Here is a 17,141-nt window from a genome sequence, read left to right on the forward strand (position 1 = left end):
GACACCCTAGAAGCTTCTTGCAGTCACCAGTTCTGTCCTTAGAAGACCTGCATGGCTTAAGGAACAGCCATTGCCAGACCATGTTAAATCAAAATTATTAGATGCACCCTTGCACAAAGACAACTTATTTGGCACTAAGGCAGAGGAGGTCTTAAAAAAGATGAAAGAAAAAGCTAAATCTAGGCAGACAGTTAAGGATTTTTTACAGGTCCAGCCACCAAGGTTCAGCAGGCACTGCCCCTCCAAGCACTAGTCCTTTCCTGTTCCCACCAGGTCAGTTCAGCCCAGACCCTGGGGAAGCAGACCCCCCCCCAGACAGCAGCCACAGGGAATGCAGAGATCTAAACAGTGGAATTCCTCCACTTCAAAACCATGGAGTTCTAAGCCACCCCCTCATGGTAAGCACTCACAATGACTCTCCTCCCCCACCCCCTCCCTCTGCCCACCTGCACTTACCCCTAGGGGGAAAACTGTCCTTTCACACAAGCACTTGGGCCACCATTACAAATGACTGCTGAGTCCTTAACATAGTGTCCCAGGGATACAAATTTTCTTTCCACACTCTTCCAACCCCAAAAGGGTTCACAGATCTACCTCCAAACCACTGGACAGAGGCAAAAAAGCAAGTCATTTCCCTGCCCTCTATGAGGGCAATAGAGCATGTTCCTGCAGAACAGATAGGCCAAGGTTTCTACTCCAGACTATTTCTGGTACCCAGAAAAGAGGGCACCTGGCACCCCATCCTTGATCTATCCATTCTAAACTTTCAGTTCTCTGCACTTCCCTTTGGCTTATTTACTGCTCCCAGAGTTTTCACAAAATGTCTGGCTCGTGCCATTGCCTTTTGCAGACAAAGGAATATCCAAATTTACCCATACTTAGACCGCCTAATTCAGGCAGTCAGGAAAAGCTGCTCAAACACCTGGCCTTTGTAAAGTCCCTACTGACCTCCCTAGGGTACACTATCCACGAAAAATCCAAACTAGTACCCACCCAAAGGATTATATTTCTGGAAGCAAGCCTGGACACAGCATCTCAGATGGCATTCCTTACACCAGAAAAGCAAACTTGCATGACAGCCTACTTCTCTCAACTAGCCACCAGACCCCAGTTATTTGCAAGGAAAATCCTGCAAGCTCTGGGGTTCCTGGCATCTTGCATTCTACTCATTCCATATACCAGACTGCATATGAGGAAACATGAATGGTACCCAAAAGGTCTTTGGTGTCAACACTCTCAAGACCTGGAAACTCTTACAACAATGATACCTTGCCTAAGGAAATATTTTCTTTGGTGGGCAGCAGCATGCTCCCACAAAAAAGGATTACCTTTCTCATCACCCCCCCCCCCTGCTGCCCAGACCCTCACCACAAGATGCATCAGACTATGCCTGGGGTGTACACCTGGATGGCAAGTGCATACAGGGCCAGTGGAGCCCACAGCAAATCCATCTGCACATAACCAGAAAGAGATGTTAGCTGTCCAGCATGCATTGACATCTTTCAGGCCCCTTCTCTCACAAGGGGCTCTCCTGATCAAAACGGACAACACCACTGTGATGTGATATATCAACAAGCAGGGAGGGACTCACTCCTACCCTCTATGCAGGCTGGCTATGACCCTTTGGCACACAGCCTCTGCCATCCAACTCCACCTGTTAGCACAATTGCTGCCAGGTTCTCTAAACTCTCTGGCAGACTGCTTACGCAGAAATCTTCTGGACCTACACGAGTGGCAGCTAGACAAAATAACCTTCACCCTAACAACTCAGAAATGGGGCACCCAGAAGGTCGACCTCTTTGCTTCCCACACCAACCATCAGCTCAGCAAGTTCTGCACTAGGGAGCATCACTGCATGGCTTGGAAAGTGGATGCCCTATCCTTCCCCTGGGTCAATCTTATCTGTCTATGCATTTCCTCCACTACCTCTCATCACCAGGGTACTGCTCAAAATAATGGAGGAAAAACCAAGGCCAATTCATATTGATCCAGACTGGCCTTGCACTTGTACCCACTGCTGACAGCATGTCCCCACTTCCACCATGGCATCTCAATCAGACCCCAACCCTCCTGACCCAGAGAGAAGGAGAATTCATGCATCCCCAATTACAGACCTTCAGTTTGGCAGCCTGGCTTATTCCCTGACCACTGATCAATCTGCCAACCTCAATAAACAGGTTCTAGATGTTGTATGTGAGGCCAGATGCCCTAGCACTAGAAAGTCTTATGCTGACAAATGGAAAAGGTTCTGCACCTGGATTCAGGCTAAGGGAGCTGATACGGCACAGCCCTCCCTACCCCTCGTCCTGGATTACCTAGCTGACCTGCCACACAGTGGTCTGTCCTTTTCCTCTATTAAAATTCATGCCTCTGCTATCTCTGCTCATTTCCACACTGAGCAGCCCCTTTTCTCACACCCTCTGATAAAACAATTCCTAAGAGGGGCTAGCAACTTGAGGCCACCCAGAAGAGCACCCACCCCAGCTTTGGGACCTTAACTTTGTGTTGGAAAAGCTCACCCTGCCACCCTTTGAACTAGCATCTTCAGCAGAGTTAAAATCTCTTTCCTGGAAGACCACTTTTCTTTTGGCCATCACTTCAGCCAGAAGGGTCTCTGAGCTACAAGCACTCATGGCTGTGGAGCTCTTCATCATTTTCCATGCTGACAGGGTTTCTCTCAGGACTAACCCATCCTTCATGCCCAAAGTGGTGTCTGTGTGGCTCTCAACCAATCCATATATTTGCCCACCTTTTTTCCTAACCCACAAAACAAGGGGGAAAACGTCATGCACTCTCTCTCTCTAGATGTGCACAAACAGCTCAGATTCTGTCTAGACAGGACTAAATCATTCAGAAAGTCTGATCAATTACTGGTTAGCTTTGCTGCAGGGGCAGAGGGCAAAGCCTTCTCCAAACAAACAATTTCCAAATGGATAGCACACTGCATCTATTTCTGTTATAAGCAACATAGAAAACCTCCCCCTAAGGGGGTCAGGACTAGCTCCATCAGAGCAGCCTCCACCTCTGCAGCTTTCCTCGGAGGAGTCCCCACCATGGATATCCTGGAGTCTGCCACCTGGACATCTGTTCACACTTTCACCAAGCATTACCACCTGCCTATCTTCTCTAAATTAAGGGCAGGCTTTGCCACTGCAGTCTTGCAGGGCATTCTAGCCAGCCCCTAGTTTCCTTGACTGCCTCCACCCTTTTTGTCAGCTTTGGGAATCAACCCAAATCTGATGACTGCAACAGTGAAACATGAAGAACATAGTACAGTTGTATACACTTACCATAAATGTAGATATTCGTGGTCCTAGTTTCCCTTCCTCCATCCCCCTCTTTTTTTTTTCTCTCTCTCTGTCTCTGTGTCTGTCTCTCTGTCTCTCTGTCTCTGTGTCTGTCTCTGTCTCTCTGTCTCTGTGTCTGTCTCTCTCTGTCTCTGTGTCTGTCTCTCTCTGTCTCTGTGTCTGTCTCTCTCTGTCTCTGTGTCTGTCTCTCTCTGTCTCTGTGTCTGTCTCTCTCTGTCTCTGTCTCTCTCTCTCTCTCTCTCTCTCTCTCTCTCTCTCTCTCTCTCTCTCTCTCTCTCTCTCTCTCTCTCTCTCTCTCTCTCTCTCTGTCTCAAAATTATTTTGTTTGGTATGGAGCTTTTCTCCCTTGGCCAACATTTAAAAGAGGTCTTGCATGGCTCAGGCGGACAATCCTGGTAAGTGAATGCCATAAATCAGTTTGTAAAGGTTAGTCTACAGTGTATTAAAAAAGCTCAACTCAATAAAAGTGTTTGGGGAAAAAAAAAAAAAAAAAAAGCTGAAAGCACTAATATATGGCAGAATGTCTGTCTAATAATCTCTGTGATTAATGCAAGCTGCAGTATGTAATTTAAATATACACTTTAGGTGTGTGTGTGTGTGTGTGTGTGTGTGTGTGTGTGTGTGTGTGTGTGTGTGTGTGTGTGTGTGTGTGTGTGTGTGTGCTACAACCCACAATTTTCCTACTGTTTTTGCAGAGTATCTTCGTGCAGTGGTGCTGTATCTTGGCGTTAAGTTTTATATGAACTGTAAAAGAACTTCACAATACTGCAATTCTGGCATTAATTATACGTCACATAATCGGACTAATGCTCCTGGATCATCACAATGTTGCAGTCTTTTGCTTGATTCTACAATTTCTGACTCTAAGAATGTCACATAAACATTCTAGTGTTCCTGATTCTTTCCTGAAAAGAGGAATGGAAGTCTCACGAGATTGCCCAATTAAAATGAACAGCATAAAATAGAACTACAGACCTTTAACATCACATACAGTGGATATAAAAAGTGTACACACCCCTGTTAAAATGCCAGGTTTTTGTGATATAAAAAAATGAGACCACAATAAATCATTTCAAAACTTTTCCCACCTTTAATGTGACCTATAACCTGTATATTCAAACAGATCTGTTAGGGGAAAAAATATAAAAAACGTACAATAACATGGTTGCGTAAGTGTGCACATCCTTAAACTAATACTTTGTTGAACCACCTTTTGATTTAATTACAACATTCAGTCTTCTTGGGTACACATCTGCCATCTGTTCACAAAACATCACAAAAACCTGGCATTTTAACAGGGGTGTGTGCACTTTTTTTTTTTTTTATCCACTGTACATGAGTGAAAAGTTGCTAATTTTGTATATTACACCGGGTATTGTAAATTCTGCTAATTGTAATTGATTTGCTTTAGTCATTTATAGTTATTAATGCCACAAACAGAGGAATAATGTCGACCTCACTGGAGAATGAAACTGCTGCATCTTTTGATCCGCATCTAAATATAATATACTTTCCCTGAGAATTTTTTAGACACCATGCTATGCACAAAATGTAGCACTACACTTTAATATATGCCGCAGTGGTGCAGCGGTTAGCATTGTTGCCTCACAACAAAAGATTTTCTGGTTCGATTCTCAGCTGGAGCGCCTTCTGTGTGGAGTCTGCATGTCCTCCCCGCAGTTGATTGACATTTTAAGACATGCAGGTAGGTGCATGCATGAATGGGTGTGTCTTCGTTGAAGGTTGGGTGTCGGGCTGGCACCATGGCACCGTACCATAAGCGGACCGGTGTTCCGCTGAGGCGACCCCTAACCAGAAAAAGCCGAAAGACATTACTTACTTTACACTTTGTGCATGAAATCCATCTGTGTATTAGTGTCAGAAGGATACATGCATTTCATGCGCAGTGTCAGAAGGATACATGCATTTCATGCGCAGTGTCAGAAGGATACATGCATTTCATGTGCAGTGTCAGAAGGATACATGCATTTCATGCACAGCGTCGGAAGGATATGTGTATATATTTTCTTGTAGTAATGCAGACATTAACAGTACACAACAGAGTGCAGACTCTGTCAACAGTGATTTTCTTTCTTTATTGCTATATTCTTATATGAACTTTAAGACTGGAGGTTAAGAACACATTACTTTTTTCTGATAGCATAGCTAGGTGGCCACCTGCTGAATGTTTACAGTTGACCAGACTGTGTAGCAGTGCCAGTATTAGCAATCGATGAAGCAGCAATGCCAACAGCACAAGCAGACTGCTTGCAGCCAAAGACACCAAAAAGGAAAATATATTAAAGTTCTTTTCGTGAAGCTAGAAAAAAATTCATCCAACTTTTTTCTTAATGAAAACTGCTAATATAATGACCACAATACACTACTTTTACAGCCTGTCATTCCACAAAAATTCATCCAACTTTTTTCTTAATGAAAACTGCTAATATAATGACCACAATACACTACTTTTACAGCCTGTCATTCCACTGATGAGAACAGAAGGCAAAATGGCAGTTGCCTTATCCAGACATAAATTGTTTCCTGTCCCCTCAGCAATGATTTATGTCTGCCATTCTTCAGCTAAGTCTTGGTTAGGATGTCAGCTATTCTTCATCCAAGTCTTGGTTAGGGCTCATCTGCAGTTTTGAAGTTCGCTTGGGGTGAACCAAGTTAAAGTAAATGTGTATCAGTATGTGAATACTCTGGAACAGGCTACCCATCTATGTCAAGCAAAGTTCTTTATTAGCACTCTTCAAGAAAAATCTTGAGTGGATGGGAAATAGGAAATACACCCTGGGGATCACTTCTGTGTCTCTGCTCGACAGTGGCACAGGAAAACAACTTTCTTGGGTGGCATAAGCCAGGGAACCTTGTTGGCTAGGCGTGCTTAGGCCCTTGGGCTGATAGCCTAGTACCTACCTATGAAAGTTGGAAACTCTGCATAAAACTGAGGTTTAATGTATGATAGTGGTAATGTGGACTAAAGAAGCCCTGTATATGACAGCCTGTGAATTGCAGCCCATGCCATTTAATGGTCAAAGGCATGAAACTGAAGGAAGCTGGTATTTAATAGGCATGGTTGCTACAGCGAGGAAAGGATTCTTTTGCTTTGTTTTTCATTGAGTGAACACTTTTCTCAAATATACCATGGTTTTAAAATCGCTTTAACAGTGTAAGCTGTACAGGGCATGTAGTGAGCCATGTTAGTTTGGGGCTGTGAGTACAGAAAATAATGGCATGATATAGGCAAGAGTACAGAAAACAATGGCATGAGTATATCAACAAGCAGATAATTTACAGTAATACTGGTAGTTTAAAAAGTCGGGTATTTTATGTATCAGTGATACTGACTGAGGATGCATAAAATAAATTTATGAGTTGTAAAATAACAGAACTCAGTAATGTGTTTGTTTAGAGACCGAGAAGGAAGGGGTAACAGAACTTATGTATAAAAGGAAGAGGGAAAGTCATTATAAGGAATTCTGAGAAAGGATAGCAGTTTGGCAGTTTAACCAAAACCAAAGCATAAGCAGTCAGCAGAGTTAGTCAAGTCATTAAAAAATTGTATTTTCAAAGGTTTATTTGTTGTTGCCAAGACTTGTAATTTCCTGGAAGAAATTGAGCTGTACATCACAGTTGCCAGTTTGGGGAATACAGTCTCTAGTTTTGATTTTGAAGTAGGTTTATTTTATTTCAAGGGATCTGGAGTTAAGCAGAGCACAGAGGATGGCAGTGCGATTGTATTCTTAACTGTCTGTGCAAGAGAGGGGTAGTACTTGTTCTGTAACAACTTAAAAGTAAAGGGGACTTTTGTAATGTTGCTTTTTTGTGGTGGATGATATGTTAACTTTTCAAGTGTAATCCAAAGCTGTTGCCAGAATTTGGCTAAGGCAACAAGCCTACAGATCTAAAGAGTCCCCTGTAGTGAGGCAGTGGTGATGGAGGAGCTCAGTGAGGCAGGAAGTAGAACAGGATTCAGGTTTTGGGACGTCTGATTTTTAGCAACGGAGGAACTAAAGGAATAAGTTAGGAGATTAGAGATTTTGTGGCACAGTTTGAAATGCAGGAAGGATTTAACATTGTGGAAAAAGAAGTTGGGATTGGGCTCAAGTCAACCAACAGCTTTTATAGAGTTTTCTACATGGTTAGTAGTAATAATTGTTAGGTGTTGGGTGGTCCCAAATAGCAATGTTTTTTGAGTTGACAGAATTTTTTTTTTTTAATCTATGTACTTTATGAAATCCTTTGGTCAGTGTGATTCACCACTGAGAACAAATAGGTTGTCACTGCAAGTTAAAAAGGTAAGGTGGTTAATGAGATCCTTGGTGAAGATTTGATAAATGTAGATAAAAGTAATAGTACCAGGATGTATCCCTGTGAGACTCCTGACATCATCTTTCAAAAGAGGGAGGAGCTATTGTTTTCCATTAGAGGGAGGAGCTATTGTTTTTCATTATTAAATGTGCATAGTTGGAAAGATAATTAGAGAACCAGTATTGAGGCCCCTCGCTGAAATTCTCCAGATTGAGCATTTTAAGCAATATTTTGTGAAAATATTAGGGCAAAGGTGTATGAGAGAGCAACAAAAATGGCTCTGCTAAGTATCCAGAGTCCATTTTTGAATAAATAAAATTGGTAGCTGTGATGAGGTCAAGGAGTATCTGTTTTCCTTGTTTAAATACATTTATTACTCCGCATGGCAATTCTATTGATGTGTTCTAGGATTTGGGAGTAACTACATTTTTGAAGTTTTTTAAAGTAGGGATTTGATGGTTCATCTCTAATCTGAAGGCCGGCTGTGAAAGGCAGATTTAGAGTGTAATAATGGCTGACTTTCATGAGTGTGGCACTGTGCATGATGTATAATAAATGAATAGGGTTTTAAAGTAAAATAGGAAACTTCAATATTGATTAAAAGGATTACTGTGAATTTAATTTTAGCATGTGAGGAGGAGAAAGATTTGATAGTTGATTTTGGTGCTAATTAACTTTAAAGTAGAATTTGGGGAGATTATCAAGATAATAATTGGGTTATAAAATTGTCTAAACACAAACCTACAAGCATCATAACGATCTTTCTAGATATAAGAGAAGTAAGACAACTAGAAGAAGGTCATGTTTTTGTTGTGTATTACAAGACCAGTAGGTTGTTGATTAGTAGTGCGTTGGTCAGTTTTTACTATTTTTATTGAAATACATCATTTCAAAATATTAAAACAAAAAATATTAAACTGTTCAGTGCGGGGGGGGGGGCAAGCCCCAACAACCTCCAACAACCTCTGCAAATTATGTGTATGAACTCTGGGATAGCAGAGCAGTGGGGTGAGGACAAATTCCTATTTCAGTATTTTGAGTGTTCAACGTTTTGGGTTTCAGTATTTTGAGTTTTTTGACCAAATGAATATATCTAGTAATGTTTATTGTAAGAACATTTCATAGTTGTGGCTTTAGCAGCCAATCTGGCAGAATATTTTAGAGTTTGGAAGGATAGTCTTCAGGCAAATCGGTCTGTTTTCAGCTATACCAGACTAGATCTGTTTAGGGAAGGATTTGTTTGTTTATGGTTAGCCAGGGACAGTAATATTTTAATCTGATGTGTAGTTATTGGACAGATAAATTTAATGTCTAGAAAGATTAAATTGAAAAATCGAAGAACAGTGATGTTAACTACATTGCATAAGAAAATCCCTACACAGCAATAATAATTAAAGGGCATTGTCAAGGGGTTGCTACATTTTTCTACAAATGGGTATGATGGCAAGGGTTCTAGATCTTTCTCAGCAAAATAATTTTTATTTGTAAGCAAAAAAGTGCAGTGATAAGAATATAAACAAAAGCATTTGAAAACAATTTTCCAATGTAATAAATACTTTCAAACTATATAGAGTAAAATAGATAACATAAAATGTCAGATTCAGGAACCTTAAAATTATAGGTTCATAGGATGTTACTAGGCTTTTAGCCCTAGGGTCATTATAAGCATAGCTATGTTATATGCTTGTTCCTTTATCGATCATGTTGTATGGCCTGTATTTGCAGCATGAGTCTATGATCAGTACCGACTCCATACCACTCAACTGTACAGATTTTCGCAGAATGCCCAGATTTTTGCCAAATATTTTTGGTCCGTTTTTCATAAAATTGTGTTTTTTCTGGCAAATTAGTGTCAAATCGTTGAAGTTTGAAGTTAGAAAATTACAGGCTATTGAGTTTCAGACATCATACCATTCAAAAAATTCATGCTAATGCAAAACCTGTTATTCTATTAACTCTCTAAGTTTGAGCTATTTCGTCTCACAAAAGAAACTGATGAAGTTTCTATTGTGGGACAAAAGCATTCAGTCAGTAAATCGGTTGTGGATCTTACTGACTTCTATCTGGCTTTTTATATCAGTTTGTGGTTGGTATGTGCTTTTCATAAACTTTCTAAGTTTGTAAGAGCAGTATAAAAATGTTCCCTATTTTTGGGCCTTTGCCCACTTTTATTTATGGCTTTGTCCAAATTTCTTGCTCTAAGAGGTTGAGTGGTATGCCGTCTGCCCATATCCAGGAGGGGCATGGGTAAATTTATGGTCTCCCATCCAGTTATCCAAGTTGCACTTAAATAGGGTCATTGAGGAGCTCTGTTTTATGTGACTTGGGAGTTTGTTTCAGAGGAGTGGCAATCTCTGGCAGGTGTATCTGTCTCTCAAGCATGTCGTGTTAATGTAGCAGGCTAGGTTAAGATCCCTAGAGTGAGTGAATCTTGTCACATTTGACTTGTGGATGTATGACATTTCCATTAGGGCAGGGTCTGAGACTCCTCTGTAGGCCAGGCACAAGTTTCCTATGAGCAGTCTGTAAGATACAGAGTACAGTGACAGGGCCTTCAGTCTGTCCACGTAGGTCATGTGTTGAAAGCCCTGAATTTTCTTGGTGAGAAACCTGTGAGGTCTCTCTAGCGGCTGCAGGTGTGTGGTGAGGTGTATACAGAGGGGAGCATTATACTTGTTAGTGGTCTGAAGAATGATGAGTACAGATTTATTATACCATCCTTAGCTCTGGATATGATGCCCTTAGTCATGAGATATGCAACATAGAAGGCCTTCCCTACCACTGTAGACACATGATGATCAAAATTAGGGTTGCTGTCAACCTGTGTTCCCAAATATGTCAACACATAGTTTGTGTTAAGGCGGGTACTGTTAATATTGTAATTTGCAGGGACTTCCCCTTTGCTGAAAGAGATGATAATGCATTTAGCTTAAGTCCATGGCTTTGGCACCAATGATTTGTCTGTGTAATCTCTTTTCTTTAGTATGTCACCATCACTGGGGACTCCATGATTGCACCCAGTTTGCAGTCATCTGCGAACTTAGTAAGCCACAGGCCATCTGTTTTCACCTGGACTTCTGAAAAATAGATTACAAACAGTAGGGGGCCCAACACACATCCTTTTGGTACACCACTTGTAACTGGTCAGCTATTGGAGGTGGAATCCTCAACTTTGACTGAATATGTTCTGTTGATGAGCCAGTTGACTATCCATCTAGTGACCTGGGTGAGTTTCTCAATAATGCCTGAGTGGGGATTGTGTGAAAAGCCTTGGCAAAGTCAAGATAGACTGTGTATGTACTGTTTTGCCTTCATCCAGGGCTTTGGTGACATTATCAAAGAAGTCCACCAGGTTCAATAAGCATGACCTAAATTGTTTCAGGTCAAGAGTTTGAAGGTCACCTATGTCTTTGTTGATAAGGTCCATGAAGATTCTCTCCATGGTCTTGCAGATGAGGCTGGTAAGGCTTATGGGTCTATAGTTCCCAGGATCGGTTGATGGACACCCCCCCCCTTTGTTGCTGTTTTCCACTCTGCTGGGACAAAGCCAATACTCAGACTGTGGTTGAAGAGAGTGCCAAGTGATTCCACTAGGTCCTGTTTTAGACTATTTTAGCAGGCAGCTTGGGATGTTATCTAGTCTCATAGATGCTGTGTTTTTGGTCATGGAGAGTGTGGTTATGACCTGCTCTTTGGAGACACTAGGTAGAGGACAGGTGACTGGTATGCTTTAGGGTATGTCTGGTGAGGAAAGGGGGGGGGTGATGTTTGCACCAAATCTGTCTGCTAGCAGGTTGGCAATGTCCTCAGGGTCAGTATGAGTGATACTCTCCACTACTATTTTGCCACAAACATCTTCCCTTTCAGCTTTCTGACATAGCTAAAGAATGGTTTGTGATTATCCTTAGCTAGGGATGCTAGTTTAGTTTCGTAATTGCAACAGAGGACTTTACAAGATATATACTTTGCTTGTTCAAGCTGTGGAGGGTGTCCTTCCTCTGAGTCAGTTCCCATTTGTTCTTGGACATTAGTTTCTTCCTCTTGTTGTATAACCTATTTAGGCTTTATGTCCACCAGGGTGGCCTTTTTTTTTTTTTTTTTTTTTTTTTTTTTTATTGTGTGAGGACCTTGTTTTGATCCGTTCAGGTAGAACCAAGTTTGTATGCAAGTATAGATGTTTATACAGGGCATTTGTGTATATGTCTGTATAGGAGTCATCGTTGATGGTGGTAGCAGGTAGTTTAAAACTAAAACTATTTATGCCATAGCTTAGGAGGCTATAGTTTGCTTTGGATAAATGTTTCATCCTTTTTGCTCTTGGGGGGGGGGGGGTCAGGTATGATTGGTACTTCAAACAAGACTGATTTGTGATTGAACCTTACCAGGGAGGGCAACACACAGGAGGTAGTGCAGAGACCCCCTATGTTGGTGAGTACTAAGTGTAGTACATTCAAGCTGCTTGTGGGGGTGCAGACTATCTGTTCCAGAGGATTTGTGTTAAAGTTCAGGAGCCTTAGGGTAAGCATGTTTGTGCTTGTATATGACTCCCAGTCGATAGAAGGATAGTTAATATTTACCCATGACCAAGGTGTTTGACCTGTATAGTGAGTAATTCAAGTAGGTCCAGGTAGGCAGAGTGGTTCTTGTGGTTCATGGTTGGGGACCTGTAGTTAACAATGGTATGGAAGGGGGTTTTATCTACAGTTAGTTGGACTTAGTACTCTGTTTGACCTGTCTTGAGGTGTGTGTGTCTTTAGTGAAGATGGATACACCTCCACCTTTGGTTCTTTCATGTTTGTTTAGAGGTCTGAATGTGTGGAAGGCATTGTAGCCTTGCATGGCTGAGGTGCTCTCTGTGGCCTTGAACCATGTCTTTGTGACTGCACAGACATCTGCATCTTTCAAGGTAATGAGTGCAGTTTCCAACTTAGACTACTAGCATTTAGCAACATAACCTTGAGTTTGTCTCTAGGGGATTTTTTTTTACATCGGGGAATTTTGTTGTTATGACATTGCCTAAAAAAGGCACTATATGGGGGAGGCAAGCACCTTTGCCAGTAACCGAAAGCCAAGAGGTGACAAGTGAGGGCCATCTCTGGCAAAGCAGTGTGGTCTGTCGACCATATATTCCCAGGCTGACAGATCCCCCTGGATTGACACCAGAAGCTAAGACAATTAAATCATTTTTTTGTTTATATTAACACATCATCCTGGGTGAAGCTGGAATGCTGCTTGGGGGTAAGGACATACCTGCCTGGGGCACATAATCTAAGAGCTTGGTCATGTCTCTCTTCATATAATCCATTGAGGTATGTCTCAAGTCATTCACTCCAGTGTGGACTATGACAGAGTCATAACTGTACTTGCTGAGAGACTTGAGTGCGTGGATGATCTGACATCCTGGCATCTGAGAGGCAGCTGACTGACCTTCTTCTTGTCGAGCCTGGTGAGGTGCACATCTGTGAATCTCACTGAAGTCGCCTATGACCAAGACATTTGTTTTTTTGAGATGTTTTGCCTTAGGGGGATTATTGGCGAGACACTGTTGTGTGTATTATGTGTAGTATATTCTGTTGGGTCTGAAGTGTGTGCAGTAGGTTTGTGCTTGGGAGGTCTTTGATCTTTAGGTAAGGCTTTCGCAAGTACCTCCCCGTATGTGGCTTTATGTGTTGTGAACTTATGTGGAAAAGGAGAAATGTGTGTGATGGCAACCTGTTTGATATCTGGTTTGCTATGTGAGAGAATGGATTCTAAATTCATAGTGTAGATACATCTCTCACATGTTGTATTTGTTTTAGGAGTAACTGGTTGTCAGTATACCTGAGGCAATTGCTACATTGTCTCAGGATGCTCTTGTCAATCAGGCTGACTGGAGAAATAGTGGGAAGCTGTCCATCCATTATGGTAGGTATGGTAGGTATATACTGTAGTAACTAGTGGTCAGTGGGCTAGATGGACCAGGTTTTGCTGTAAGACTAGCAAAAAGTGGCTATTATGTGGAGGGATAGGGGTAGAAAACTATGTCAGTGCTTCATAATACACAACTGAGTTGCTCACAGGGCAGCAGTGTAATCTCTGAGCAGCTCTGGTAAAGTGAGCACAAACCCATGCAAACATAATGCTTAAATACAAGTGTAGTTAAACAATTTTAAAGAAAGTAACCAAAAGGGAAGCCCGAGACTGAGCCTTATTCCAGCAATCCCCAACTCAGATGGGTCCTTGGCTGCACAGTTCTGCAGGGTGGCCTTCCTAATGTAAGATGGCTAGTTTTAGTGCTCAAATGATATCAAACAGTGTAGATTCAGCCAGCCTGAATCTAGCCTATACTATAAAATGCAGAAGTACTAGAAATTCAAAGTGCAGAAAATCGGTCACAACAGCAAAAACAGTTTAAAGCAGCAATTCAATAGAATAATCCCACAAGAGTGTAGACCACAAACCTTCATAGTGTGAAGTAACTGGTCTGGAACCCAAGTGCTCAAACCAGAAAAAAAGATACTTAGAATAACGGGCACAATAAGCTTTCACCAGCAATTCCAGCTTAGGTTTTAGGCTTCACTCTTCTGCCACAAGAGTCTAGACCACAAACCTTCCTAATGTAAAATGACTGGTTTGGAGCCCAAGTGCTTAAACCAGAACCAAGACCCTTTTAGAATAACATACACAATAAGCCTTCAACCAGCATTTCCCAGTTTAGATGGGTGTAGGCTATACTCTCCTGCTACAAGAGTTTAGACCAGAAATCTTCCTAATGTAAAATAACTGGTGCTTAAACCAGGACAAAGACACTTCGAACAACATGCACAATAAGCTTTCAACCACCTCTCCTCCCACATGTGTAGACCACACACCTTCTTAATGCAAAATAACTGTCCTGAAGCCCAAGTGCTTAAACCAGAACTGAGACACTTAGAATAACAGACACAATAAGCCATCAATCAGCAATTCCCAGTTTGGAAGAATGTAAGCTACCTCTCCTGCCATAAGAGTGTAGACTACAGACCTTCTTAATGTAAAGCAACTGGCCTGAAGCCCAAGTGCTTAAACAAACGCTAAGAGGCTTAAAATAACAGTTACAATTTAATCAGGCTATTAACGAGCAGTAATACATGCAGCAGAGTAAATGCAATTGAACACTTTTAAGAAAAAGCAGCAAAAGCAAAATAAAGTAGGAAGAAACACAAATACAGTAAAAGCAGCTGAATAACGTGCATTTTTTTCAGTTAAGTGGGAAGGGAGGAAACAAGATAATTCAAGGTTAAGAAAGTAAGGTGATGGGCCTTTCCATTTGATCTCTCATTTCTCATTAGAGTGCGCTGATGGTGTAATTCAGTTCAGACAGACACTAGGAAATCATTTGCTCAAGAGTACATGTACTCGTTTCACAGATCCCTGCTAAGTAAGACATAGCATTGTGTTTCAAGTCTGTGAGCACCTGCTTCCATGAATGATATCTAATCCTAATATGATTACCCTCTGCTGCACACTGCAGCTGACATTGTGTCCATTCATTCAAAACGTGTACTTTTGCATGTAATTTACTATTGATGTTCATGGTTCTCTTTTTTAACTTTAATATTTCAAAGTATCTATACAGTTAATATTATATAATGTGTACTGGATAAATGCTCATGCGGTGATGAAAATTCAACTGGTATTTTTTGTTATGATTGTATGTATTTTGTTGTAAATTTGACTTTTATTATTTGTGGTGATTATTTTTGTTGCATCTGCATTCTTGGCTCAAGTTTTTGCTAAAAAGGCTCTAAGGATCAATTTACTTATCTAGTTAACAATGTAATAAATGGATAAGTAAAATAAACTATTACCCTCCAGAGAGCTCATGAATCACTTAATCTGCAATAAAAAAGCATGAATATATTTAAATAGCAAGTACTTTGTCAACAAAATCACTTTAACTTTTTTTTTAGTTTGTTGCAGCAACATCATTGTAACTTTAGATTTTTCAGAAGAAGTTAATTTGAATTTATTTTAGTACCTGATGTGGTATTTATTTATTTTTACATTTTTAACAAATGGATTTTATCCCTCCAGGTAGCAGTTGCCCGAAATAGACAGCTGCAGCCGCAGGCATTACCTGATATAAATTTTTGTAAACCCCTTTATTGAATTATCATTTATGACACAGGCAAATTTAAATTTATATAAAAGTAATCAAGCTGTATGTTCCATTTACAAACATTATACTTCACATATATTGCTATATATCGTATAACCTAAGCGACATTACATAAATTATTAAATTCCTGCATTTTTTAAACACAAAACATCTTTATTAAACCATCATTTATGACTTGGGCAATCATGGTTCCTTATCCCATTGCTGACTCTTGATCCCACATCTTTCGCTCATTATTTCCCATGAGGGTCATATAGTTATGGTATGTGTGCATTTGCACAGTATGCAAATACTTTGTGAGAGATGGGTGGCAGTGTTTCAGAGCTGCACCTCCATGGTGAATTAAAGGGCTGTTTTCATTATTCCCTAAGGGTCCACAGATTAATAGAAAAAAACAGTAAACTCCACAAAACCACGAAAAGGCGAACAGGAACACGATCAGAGACGGCTTTATAATAAAAATAATTTATTAAGTCCAAGTAAAGTTAGCTCTTTCGGCCAAACCAATGTTCAGCCTTCATCAGAATGTGTGATTAAAAACTTTTTATATTACTAACATATGCTTAGTGCCAATCAGAAGCAAGTGCATCTCTTAATTGAATATAACCATGGTGACCTTAAAGAAATATATTACATTGCTTGTGAAAAGCACTTACTAATGTCCCTTAAGGCAATTGCTTAATACAAAACAAAATCTTAAAAATTACTTACGCTTAAATTATGAAATATAAAATATACTAAAAAGTACATCTGATATTGTAAAGTGAACATAGGGTATGTTTAAGACATTTAAAATACAAATTAACCTTGAACCTTACATTGTAATCCACGTTCTTATAAATGAAAACGGATCCCTTGGATGTTAGCTTCTCAATTTATCATATACTGCTAACATCACCAAAAAAACAACAAATCTGGGTTATTGAGTACACCCAATTCCAAGACATGTTATAAATACATATATTCAAGAATATCTTAAGATCTTTTGTATACACAACGGCCCGTATAGTCCATTTTGTAGTTACAATTTTTTGTTCATAAATACTTGTTGGAATGGAATTCGCGTTATAGATTCTATTCAGAACCTTGATCTTATGTGAATACATCTAGTCATAGAGATCATAAAAATGTTAGCAGTATATGATAAATTGAGAAGCTAACATCCAAGGGATCCGTTTTCATTTATAAGAACGTGGATTACAATGTAAGGTTCAAGGTTAATTTGTATTTTAAATGTCTTAAACATACCCTATGTTCACTTTACAATATCAGATGTACTTTTTAGTATATTTTATATTTCATAATTTAAGCGTAAGTAATTTTTAAGATTTTGTTTTGTATTAAGCAATTGCCTTAAGGGACATTAGTAAGTGCTT

At 40.3% G+C, this 17,141-nt stretch overlaps 1 protein-coding gene across 1 annotated transcript in view; it reads left to right on the top strand.

The window, feature by feature from the left end:
• The window catches only part of BMP1 (bone morphogenetic protein 1), a 1,811,822-nt gene that overhangs the window by 13,352 nt on the left and 1,781,329 nt on the right, over positions 1-17,141 (top strand). The gene's annotated exons all lie outside the window — the stretch shown is intronic.

Source organism: Protopterus annectens, chromosome 9.part0 (genome assembly GCF_019279795.1).
Source record: "Protopterus annectens isolate FY-2018-M chromosome 9.part0, PAN1.0, whole genome shotgun sequence".
Classification (NCBI taxonomy): Eukaryota; Metazoa; Chordata; order Ceratodontiformes; family Protopteridae; genus Protopterus; species Protopterus annectens.